Consider the following 13,184-nt stretch of genomic DNA (forward strand, 5'->3'; position numbering starts at 1 on the left):
CATTTTCTAGCATTTTTAGTTGCAAGCCCAATTCATTGACCTTCTCTCTCTCTATTTTATGCAAGTAGGCCTCTAGAGATATGAAATTTCCCCTTATTACTGCTTTGGCTGCATCCCACACATTTTTCTATGACATCTCATTATTTTCATTTTCTTGGATGAAGTCATTTATTATGTGTATGATTTACTGTTTCACCCAATTATTCTTTTATGGATTATTTAGTTTCCAGTTGCTTTTGGTCTATTTGCTCTTGGCTTTTTATTGAATGTAATTTTCATTCCATCGTCATCTGAAAAGAATGTGTTTACTATTTCTGCCTTACTGCATTTGAGTTTGAAATTTATATGTCCTAATATATGGACAATTTTTATATATGTTCCATGAACTGCTGAGAAGAAAGTGTACTCTTTTCTGTCTCCATTTAGTTTTCTCCAGAGATCTATCATATCTAACTTTTCTAGTATTCTATTTGCCTCTTTGATTTATTTCTTATTAATTTTGTGGTTTGATTTATCTAATTCTGAGAGTGCAAGTTTGAGTTCTCCCATTATTATAGTTTTGCTGTCTATTTCTTCTTGAAGCTCTCTTAATTTGTCTTTTCAGAATTTAGATGCTACACCACTTGTTACATATATATTTAATATTAATATTGCTTCATTATCTATGCTATCCTTTAGCAAGATATAGTGCCTCTTTTAATTAGATCAATTTTTGCTTTTGCTTGATCTGAGATGAGGATGACTACCCCTGCTTTTTTTGGCTTGACCTGAAACATAGTAGATCCTGCTCCAACCTTTTACCTTTATTCTGTATGTATCACCCTGCTTCAGGTGTGTTTCCTGTAAACAACATATTGTAGATTTCTTGCTTTTAATCCAGTCTACTAACAGCTTCCACTTTATGGGGAGTTTGCCGCATTCACATTTATAGTTAAACTTATCAATTATGTATTGCTTGTCATCTTGTTCACCCCTGCTTATGTTGTACTCCTTTTCTTCTCTGTTACCCCCCTTCCCAGTATTAAATTTGTGAACAGCACTTTCTTCTCACGGCCCTCCCTTTTTACTATCCTTCCGCCACCTTAGAGTTCCTCTCCCTATTTTACCCCTTTTCCTCACAATTTCTGTATTCCCTTTCACTTACCTTACTCCTTCCCATTTCACTTTTTCCCTCCCATTTTTCAATGAAGTGGAAGGAACTTCACCATAAATCAAATATGACTATATTTTTCTCTTTAAGCCAATTCTAATGAGAATATGATATGCACTGTGTTCATCCCCCATAATTCTTTCTCTCAGATATAATCGGTTATCTTTGCCTCTTCGTGAGATATGGTACCCCCACTTTACCCTTTTTCTGGTGCAATTTCCTTTCCACCTCTAGTTTCTAAAACAAATTATATATATGTTCTTTATATATATGGATATATATATATATATATATATATATATATATATATATATATATATATATATATATATGGTAGAAATATAATTCTCAAGATTTCTTTTTATTATTTTTTAGGAATCTCTTGAATTCTATATTTAGAGATCAAACTTTTTGTTTATATCTGTTTTTTTTTCTTCAAGAATACATGAAATTCACTTATTTTGTTGAATGTCCATCTTCTTCCCTGGAAAAAGATGTTCATTTTTGCTGAGTAATTTATTTTTAGCTGCCTAATTCCTTAGCCTTTCGGAATATCATATTCCAGGCTCTTCAATCCTTTAATATGGATGCTGCTAGGTCCTGAATAATCCTTATAGTGGCTCCTTCATATTTGAATTGATTTTTTTTCTAGCAGCTTGCAGTATTTTTTCCTTCATCTGATGGTTCTGGAATTTGGCCACTATATTTCTTGATGCTTTGATTTTAGGATCACTTTTAATAGGTGATCGATGAATTATTTCAGTGTCTATTTGACCCTATGTTTCTAAAAATTCTGGGCAATTCTCTTTGATAATTTCTGGAAAAGAGTGTTCAAGCTCTTTTTTTCATCATATTTTTCAGGGAGTCCAATAATTTTCTGGATCTATTTTCGAGTTTTTTTTTTTTTTTTTCCAAGAAGGTATTTGACATTTTTTTCCCCCATTGTTTCATTTTTCTGGTTTTGCTTGACTGATTCTTGGTGTCTCCTTGAGTCATTCAATTCCATTTGTTCTATTCTTATTTTCAATGAAGTGTTTTTTTCACTCACTTTTTTTGTATCTTTTTCTAGTTGTCCAATTGAGTTTTTAAGTGAGTTGTTTTGTCCTATGGATTTTTTTCCATTACGCTAATTTTATTTTTTAGAGAGCTATTTTTTTTTTAATCAACTCACTAATAGTGTTTTTCAGATATTTGATGTCTTTATCCACTCTATCTTTAAATGAGTGGGATGACTTATCCAGACTCTCTTGGCAAGCTTCCCTTTCCTTTTCCCATTTTTATTCTAGCTCTTTTGTGAGAGGTTTTTAAATTTCTTCTATAGAGTTTTATGTTTTGAAGACCATATCATATCCCCTTTTAGGGATTCATCTGCAGATAGTCTATTTTTAGTCTCCTGAGGGTTTAAAGTCTGCTCTCTATCCAAATAGAAGCTCTCAATGGTTAGAATCTTTTAAGAAAATTTTTCTCTTTTTATCTGACAAGAATAAAAAACCAAACTAACAAGAAAAACAAATGAAGTCTGCTTTTTAATTTTTTTATTTTTTTATTTTTTGTGGGAGGGGGTTGAGGAGGTTGGGAGGGGATGGTGTTACTGGGCTTCCTGTACAGACTCTGGGGGACAGCATCGAGGCACTAGCACGACAGTAATGGCTGTGCTGCATCTGCACTCTGAGACTCTGAGATTCTAAGAATGCACTGAGACACTCTGAGTGTCTGAGTGGTGTGGCCAGGTCCTAAGCGAGGCTAGCTTTTCAGGGTTAAAGTCTTTAGCTCCTGTGTTTACAGCTTCTCTGCTGATCTGGCTTGCTTCCAAGACAGAATATCCACTCTGTGGTAAAGGTTTTTCCACAGAAACAGCAGAGATTCCACCCCTCCCCCCTCTGGTCTGTGCAGTGTGAACTGCCTGCCACTTTCTCCCTGCCTGCCCTCAGCCTGTGCCAGATTTGATCCTCTCCACCCCTGAGCAAATACTGACCTTTCCTAACAAATTTCAAGGATATCTTTTGTTGATAATTATTTGTGGTGTCATTTATTTATTTATTCATTCATTCATTCATTTATTTATTTATCCATTTATTCATTTGTTAGTTTGTTTGTTTATTCTTTTATTTGCTTTGTTTGTTTGTTTATCTATTTATCTATCTACCTATTCATTCATTCATTCATTCATTTATTTATTTGTTTGTTTATTTATTTATTCATTTCTTCCTTCCTTCCTTCCTTCCTTCCTTCCTTCCTTCCTTCCTTTCTTTCTTTCTTTCTTTCTTTCTTTCTTTCTTTCTTTCTTTCTTTCTTTCTTTCTTTCTTTCTTTCTTTCTTTCTTTCTTTCTTTCTTTCTTTCTTTCTTTCTTTCTTTCTTTCTTTCTTTCTTTTTCTTTCTTTCTTTCTTTTTCTTTCTTTCTTTCTTTCTTTCTCTTTCTTTCTTTCTTTCTTTCTTTCTTTCTTTCTTTCTCTTTCTTTCTTTCTTTCTTTTTCTTTCTTTCTTTCTTTCTTTCTTCTTTCTTTCTTTCTTTCTTTCTTTCTTTCTTTCTTTCTTTCTTTCTTTCTTTCTTTCTTTCTTTCTTTCTTTCTTTCTTTCTTTCTTTCTTTCTTTCTTTCTTTCTTTCCTTATTTATTTTCCAATCAAGCACTAATTCCAAGGCTTGTCATGAAATAAATCCTGAGAGCAAAGACAGAGATTAAATAGGTGTGTGTGTCATCTCTGCCATCTTGGCCCATCTTTAACTTAATTTTAAATAATGCTACAGAAATGTGTTTTGCAGTATCTTAAAATATTATTCTATATAATATGTAATAATATATATATATGTGTAATAAAATTATATATTATATATAAAGAATATATATATATATATATATAATATATTTTATGCTATCTTTAAAACAAGAAATCAGACTATCGCAAGAAATATACACAGAGACACACACACCTACACTGTTAAATAATAAACAACAAACTGCAAACGGAATCTAGTTTCTGAAAAGCTTTTTAAAAGATATGTGGATATTCTCTCTCTCTCTCTCTCTCTCTCTCTCTCTCTCTCTCTCTTTTTCTCTGTCTCTCTCTATCTCTGCCTTTCTGAGTGTGTGTTTCTCTCTGTCTCTCTCTCTCATTCATACTCCACACCTAAATAGAAATAAATTATTGAGTCTATTGAGGTTTGAAGGGCAAAGATAAGAACAAGAATTAAAATGTAGTGAAGCTAGCTATTGAAATCAAAAGGAGTCTAGGAATGGCATTTTTACAAGTATATCAAGAAAATAGAAATACCAGAGCAAATAAAAATTTTCAGTAATAAATATAAAATAGAAGTGATTTTAAAGTCAATTCCTAGACATCTATCTCTATGTTATTTTAAAACATAAAGGACTAAGAAGTTTGCAAGAAAAATGGTACAACTAAAAAGGCAGGAAAAGAAAACAGCTGATCCTAACATTTGGGAAGTTTAGTTTCTTCTTTCTGCCACATAGCAAAATGATAATAAAAGAAAACAGACCTGTGTCTATAGGAACAAGTAAATAAACAAGGGAAATGCAAGATATATTTCCTTCCAAAATTAGTAAGTGATAAAAGCACATTATGAAGAAGCACAAAATTTACCTATTTTTTTCTTATAAATTACAATATAATACTGAATAAAATAAAAATGAAAATATCTACAAAAGATCTTCAACATGAAAATTTTCCCATATACTGAAAAGTTTCTGAAGGACTATAAATGAAATATAAAAATAAATGATGCATTTTTGAGTCATATAGAGCTTTTTAATGAGGTGCTCTGGGAATAGGAACTAGCTTGAGTTTTAACTCCTTCATTAATGATATGAGAGAAAAAGAAATAGGACATTATTTTAAATCTTAAATACTTCTAAGTTGGGAATAGCTGAAAACAGAAACCCATTAAAATAAGAGCTAACCTGGTTAAAAATGAAATTGAAAGTGGAGATGGAAAACAAATCTAACTTTTTAGGTCTCGAGTAAGGCAGATGGGATTATAAAAAAAAATTCAAACACATAAATTCAACTATTTCTTATAAGATAATTTTGATTTGAGTTGGGTAGTGTTTGAGTATATGTGATTGATCGAAGTTCACCATTTGATTACTGGCATCTACCATTCCTTTATTATTCATTCAGGCACAATCCCCAATAATTATAAATAATCCTACATAACACATGGCACTACTGTATTGATGAAATTTTCTTGCTGAATTAATTTTAGAACAGTAAAAATGATTTATAACCTGTGAGTCTTCATTCTCATGTCTGGTCCATGTTACTGCTAATATATCCAAGCAAGAAGAAGGTATATATTCTAAACTTTAAAGATCAATTACTCCAACATCTTTTATTTGAACTTCATAAATGAGCAACCTCTATACAAAAAGTTAAAGCGACCCACTTAAAGTAAATAGTAAATGAGGCAAGAATAAATCTCAGGTCTAAATTTCTATAATTCTTTGTTGTACACAAAACACAATTGTGGATTTGAAATACCATTGTAATGAATACACACACACACACACACACACACACACACACACACGTTTGTATATATCCACAACCTAAAATCGCTATTTTTTATTTGAACAAAAATGTTTAACTAAACATTTAAATTTTTGTGTAAAAATGATGTGGAAGAGCATAAGATAACTGATTTTTTTAAAAGAGTTTTTTTTGATATGTAGTTAAAGAAAAGATAACTAATAGCAGATACTTTCATATGGTTCATTAAATTGTATATACAATCTTTTGTAACCAGCTGCCTTTGGAAACATACAGTTTACAAAGCTCAAGAAAGAGGGAAAAATCAAATTATGGAATTTTCATTAATCCTCAAGGACAGTACTGGCATCCTCTCTTCTATCCTACCATGAACAACCTTTCCTCAGAAACCAGTATATCCTAGGAGACTTAAAGTTATGTAAAAGGTAGGCTTCCCAGAAGATGTAACCTATCATGGTTTCTCAAAAGATGATACCTACTGAATTCCTCTACATCTCATGTCATTTAGAACTTGGGTGAGTTTCTGTTAGCATCAATTTCTAATCTTTCTAGAGTTATTCATAATGCTGAGTCTTGTTGGGATTTTCTGTGTGTGTATGTATAGGTGTATTTTGTTGTCTAACTCTGCATCTTTCTCTAACTCCAAACCAATAGAAATTACCACCAAAACAGTTTAATAGTCCTTAGCTTCTTATGAGCTAGCTATTTTCTCAGGAAAAAAAAGTCATCATATTTGTAGATCATTTAACTAAAACAGTAGAAGTATTTCAGTATTTCTGCCATGATGATACTAGAATTCAAATACCATTCCATTAGAAAAAATAAATTGAACAAGTCATCAATGAAATTTCTAAGAAAAAGTCTCCAGGGTCAAATGAATTTACAAGTAAATTCATTCAAACTTTTGAAGAACAATTAATTGCAGTACTATGTAAGCTATTTGGAAAAATAGGCAAAGAAGGAATCCTGCCAAATTATTTCTCTAACACAAATATATACTAATATCTACATCACAAAGAACCAAAACAGAGAAAGAAAATTATAGACCAATCTTCCTAATGAACATTGATGAAAAAAAATTTTAACAAAATATGAGCAAAAAAATAACAGCAACTTGTCAGCAGGATAATACAATATTACCAAGTGGGATTTATACCAGGAATGAAGGGCTGGTTCAATATCAGGAAATAATATCACAACAAAATCGATATAAATCTTATAATAACCTTAATAAATGCAGGGAAAAAAAGCTTTTGATAAAATACTTTACCCATTCCTATTAAAAACACTATAGAACATAGGGATAAAGGGAGTTTTCCTTAAAATAATAAACAGAATATATCTAAAACAAATAGTAAGCATTATTTCTTTTTTATTATTTTTAATAGTTTTTATTTACCAGATATTTGCATGGGTAATTTTGCAACATTCACAATTGCCAAACCATTTGTTCCAGTTTTTCCCCTCCTTCCCCCTTCCCCCCAGATGGCAGGTCAACCAATATATGCTAAATATGTTAGAATATAAATTAAATACAATATATGTATACATGACCACACAGTTGTTTTGCTGAACAAAAAGAATCGGACTTTGAAATAGTGTACATTTAGCCTGTGAAGGAAATCCAAAATGCAGGCAGACAAAAACAGAGGGATTGGGAATTCTATTTAGTGGTTCATAATAATTTTCCAGAGTTCTTTCGCTTAGTTTAGCTGGTTCAGTTCATTAATATTCTATTGGGAGTGATTTGGTTCATCTCATTGTTGGAGGAGGCCATGTCCATCAGAATTGACCATCATACAGTATTGTTGTTGAAGTATATAATGATGTCTTGGTCCTGCTCATTTCAGTCAGCATCAGTTCATGTAGGTCTCTCCAGGCCTTTCTGAAATCATCCTGTTGGTCATTTCGTACAGAACAATACTATTCCATAAAATTCATATACCACAATTTATTCAGCCAATCTCCAATCAATGAGCATCTACGTAGTTTCCAGTTTCTGGCCGCCACAAAGAGGGCTGCCACAAATATTCTTGCACGTACAGGTCCCTTTCCCTTCTTTAAGATCTCTTTGGGATACAAACCCAGTAGCAATGCTGCTGGATCAAAGGGTATGCACAGTTTGATAATTTTTGAGCATACTTCCAAATTGCTCTCCAGAATGGCTGGATGTATTCGCAGTTCCAACAACAATGTATCAGTGTCCCTGTTTTCCCACATCCCCTCCAACATTCTGTGTTATCTTTCCCTGCCATTCTAGCCTATGTGACAGGTGTGTAGTGGTATCTCAGAGTTGTCTTAATTTGCATTTCTCTGATTATTAATGATTTGGAGCATCTTTTCTTATGACTAGAAATAGTTTCTATTTCTTTATCTGAGAATTGTCTGTTCATATCCTTTGACCATTTATCAATTGGAGATTCGCTTTATTTCTTATATATTAGAGTCAATTCTCTATATATATTTTGGAAATGAGGCCTTTATCTGAACCTTTGGGTAAGCATTATTTCTAATGGAGAGAAGCTGTATATATTTCCAACAAGATCCAGGTGAAATAAGGATGCCCATTATCACCATTATTATCCAATACTGTATCAGAAATGTTGGCTTTAGCAATAACAAAAGAATAATAAATTAAAGGAATTAGAATAGCCAATGAGGAGATAAAACTATTACTCTTTGCAGATAACATGATGATATACCTAGCGAATCCTAGAAAATCTTTGAAAAACCTGTTTGGAAATAATTAACAGATTTATCATAGTTATAGGATATAAAACAAACTCCCAGAAATGATCAGCATATATGCTGATCATTTCTGGGAGTTTGTTATACATATACAACACCCATATTACTAAGAAAGCCCACCATTAGCAAGAGATAAAAGTAGAAACTTTATTTCAAATAACTGTGGAAAAAAATTATTTGGGTGTATGCCTGCCAAGACAAACCGAAGAACTGTATAAACCCAATTACAAAACACTTCTCACACAAATAAAGTCATATGTAACAATTGGAAAATATCAATTGCTCATGAGTACGCTAAACTAATAATATAATAAAAATGACAATTTAACTGAAATATCTACAGTTTTTTTCTGTGCAATACTAATCAAACTGCCAAAAATATATTAGGCAGCTAGAAAAAAATAATAACAAAATTCATCTGGAAAAACAATAGGTTAAGAATATCAAGGGAATTAATGAAAAAAGACCCTAAAGTATGATGACTTTGCAGTACCAGATCTAAAACTATTTTATAAAACAATAGTCATCAAAACCATTTGATACTGGCTAAGAAATGAGTAGTGGGTTAGAGGAATAGGCTGATAAACATGACATAATAGTCAATGCCTATAATAATCTAGTATTTGATAAACTCCCAAACTCCAGTTTTTGAAATAATAATTCACTATTTGACAAATTTTCTGGGAAACCTGTAAAATTATATGTCAGAAACTTGCATAGACCTATATTTCTCACTCCATACCAAGGAAAAAGTTAAAATGTGTACATGGTCTGAGCATAAAGGGGGATATTATAAGCAAATTAGGAAAGCAAGGGATATAATATCTTTTTTTTTTGGATATATTTTTAAAAATCTTAATTTTCACTAAATTCTTTTTTTTTTTGCTTTGTTTTGTTTATTTAATTTAATTTAATTTTATAATTATAACTTTTTTTTTTTTGACAGTACATATGCATGGGTAATTTTTTACAACATTATCCCTTGTACTTACTTCTATTTAGATTTTTTCCCTTCCTCCCCCAACCCCCTCCCCCAGATGGCAGGCAGCCTTATATATGTTAATTATATTACAATATATTCTAGATACAATATATTTGTGTAGGACCGAATTTCTTGTTGCATAGGAAGAATTGGATTCAGAAGGTAAAAAGAACAGTTTACACTCATTTCCCAGTGTTCCTTTTCTGGATGTAGCTGATTCTGTCCATCATTGATCAATTGGAATTGGATTAGCTCTTCTCTATGTTGAGGATATCCACTTCCATCAGAATACATCCTCATACAGTATCATTGTTGAAGTGTATAATGATCTTCTGGTTCTGCTCGTTTCACTCAGCATCAGTTGATGTAAGTCTCTCCAAGCCTCTCTGTATTTCTCCTGTTGGTCATTTTTTACAGAACAATAATATTCCATAACATTCATATACCATAATTTACCCAACCATTCTCCAATTGATGGACATCCATTCATCTTCCAGCTTCTAGCCACTATGAAAAGGGCTGCCACAAACATTTTGGCACATACAGGTCCCTTTCCCTTCTTTAGTATTTCCTTGGGATATAAGTCCAGTAGTAGTACAGGTGGGTCAAAGGGTATAGCACATTTTGATAAATTTTTGGGCATAATTCCAGATTGCTCTCCAGAATGGTTGGATTCTTTCACAACTCCACCAACAATGCATCAGTGTCCCAGTTTTCCCACAGCCCCTCCAACATTCATCGTTATTTGTTCCTGTCATCTTAGCCAATCTGACAGGTGTGTAATGATATCTCAGAGTTGTCTTAATTTACATTTATATGATCAATAGTGATTTGGAACACTCTTTCATATGAGTGGAAATAGTTTTAATTTCATCATCTGAAAATTGTCTGTTCATATCCTTTGACCATTTATCAATTGGAGAATGGCTTGATTTCTTATAAATTAAAGTCAATTCTCTGTATATTTTGGAGATGAGGCCTTTATCAGAACCTTTAACTGTAAAAATGTTTTCTCAGTTTGTTACTTCCCTTCTAATCTTGTTTGCATTATTTTTGTTTGTGCAGAAACTTTTTAATTTGATGTAATCAAAATTTTCTATTTTGTGATCAATAATGGTCTCTAGTTCTCCCTTGGACACAAATTCCTTCCTCCAAAACAAGTCTGAGAGGTAAACCATCCCATGTTCCTCCAATTTATTTATGATTTTGTTCTTTATGCCTAAATCTTGGACCCATTTTGATCTAATCTTAGTATGTGGTGTTAAATGTGGGTCCATGCCTTGTTTCTGCCATACTAATTTTCAGTTTTCCCAGCAGTTTCTGTCAAATAATGAATTCTTATCCCAAAAGTTGGGATCTTTGGGTTTGTCAAACACTAGATTGCTATTTTTATTCACTATCTTGCCCTGTGAACCTAACCTATGCCACTGATCAACTAGTCTATTTCTTAGACAATACCAAATGGTTTTGGTGACTGTTGTTTTATAATATAGTTCTTGATCAGGTACAGCTAGGCCCCTTTCACTTAATTTTTTTTCATTACTTCCCTTGAAATTCTCGACCTTTTGTTGTTCCATATGAATTTTGTTGTTATTTTTTCTAGGGTATTAAAATAGTTTCTTGGGAGACTGATTGGTATAGCACTAAATAAATAGATTAGTTTAGGGGGATATCATATCTTTAGGAAAAGGAAGAAGTTATGACCAAAGAAGAATTGGCACCATTATAAAAATTGACAATTTTTATTACAGTAAATTAAAGAGATTTTGCACAAACAAAACCAACACAAACAAGACCAAAAAGAAAGCACAAAACTGGGGGGAAATTTATAGCCAGTTTTTCTGACAAAGTTCTCATTTCTAAAATATATAAAGAAGTATCTCAAATTTATAAGAATACAAGTAATTTCCCAGTTGATAAATAGCCAAAGGATATGAACAGATAACTTTCAGATGATGAAATTAAAGCCATCATCATATGAAAAAATGCTGTAAATCCCTATTGATTAGAGAAATGCAAATTGAAAGAATTCTAAGGTACGACCTCACATCTCTCAGATTGGCTGAGACAGAAAAAGGTAATGTTAAAATTTTGGAGGGATATAGAAAAACTGGGACATTAATGCATTGTTGGAGTTGTGAAAAAATTCATCCATTCTGGAGAGCAATTTAGAACTATGCAGTGCAAATACTAGGTTTGTATCCTAAGGAAATCAAGAAGGAGGAAAAACTACTCACATGTGCAAAAATATTTGTAGCTATTTTTGTAGTAGCAAAAAATGTATAATAAGTAGATGTTTATTAATTGTAAAACAACTGAAGAAGTTGTGGTATATGAGGGTAATGGAATATTTTGGTCTATAAAAAATTGAAGAACAAGTTGATTATAGAAAGGCCTGGATTGGTTTACATGAATTGATACTGAGCAAAACAAGTGAATTGGAATATATCTTACAACAAGATTATGCAATGATCAACACTGAAATATTTGGTTCTTTTCAATGGTTAAGTGATTCAAACTTTGGATAGAAAACACCATCTGCATCCAGAAAAAGAACTATGGAGATTGAATATAAATCAACATGCTGTATTCATATCTTTTGTTTTTCGGTGCTTTTTTTCTCACAGTTTTTTTTTTTTTTTTTCCTTTTGTTCTGAATTGTTTCTCGCAACATGATTCATACAGAAATGTTTCTATTGAGCCTATATCCCAAAGATATCTTAACGGAAGAAAAGGAACCCATATGTGTTTGTGGCAGTCATTTTTGTAGTGGCAAGAAATGGGAAACTGAGTGCATGCGCATCAGTTGGGAAATGCCTGAATAAGTTATGATATATGACATATGAATGGCATGGATTATTATTATTCTGTAAGAAATGAGCAAGAGGATGATTTCAGAAAGGCCAGGTGAGACTTACATGAACGGATGTTCTTGTGCAGCAAAATAATTTTATAAATATGTTTGTATATATTGGATTTAACATATATTTTAACATGTTTCACATACATTGAATTGCTTGCCATCTAGAGGAGGGAATGGGAATAATGAGGCGATAATCTGAAACACAATGCTATTGCAAGCCTCAGTGTTGTCAAACCCCTCTCCAGACACTTCCACAACTTTAATCCCAGCCTTTATCACCACTCAGTTTGAATATTGAAGCAAACTAATTCAGTTATTTTACTTAAGCCTCTCCCTTCCCTCAACCTACCTTTGCAACTTTATATTAGATTATTCCCCTACTGCACTCTACAGTCCAGCCAAACTAGATTCCTTTTTGTCTATAAAGTATGTCTACGCTATACTCTATATCTTGTTCTTGTGCCTCTACATTTGCTGATCCTATTGCTGGAAAGATAAACACTTCTCTTCATGTCTACCTTAAAAAATTTTCACTTCCTTTAAGACTCAGCTTAGACATGTCTAAATGAAACCTGGCAGGCTTTAAAACTAGTATATTCCCTCTTTAATTTGTTGTTGTTGTTTTTGTTGTTGTTTTTGCTGAGGCTATTGGGTTTAAGTTACTTGTCCAGGGTCACAAAACTAGGCAGTATTAAGTGTCTGAGACCAGATTTGAACTCAGGTCCTCCTGACTTCAGGGCTTGTAATCTATCCACTGTACAATCTAGCTGTCCCCCCGCTCTAAGTGTCTTGCAAATAGATGCTACAAATTTAATTTAATTATTCTCTCTTCATTGATTCTATATCTATTGATATATATATTCCTTACCTTTCCTATTAAAAATAAATTACTTGCAAATTTGCATTATTTCTTTTTTACTAATAATATATGATA

The sequence above is a fragment of the Sminthopsis crassicaudata genome, chromosome 3, assembly GCF_048593235.1.
Source record: "Sminthopsis crassicaudata isolate SCR6 chromosome 3, ASM4859323v1, whole genome shotgun sequence".
NCBI lineage: Eukaryota > Metazoa > Chordata > Mammalia > Dasyuromorphia > Dasyuridae > Sminthopsis > Sminthopsis crassicaudata.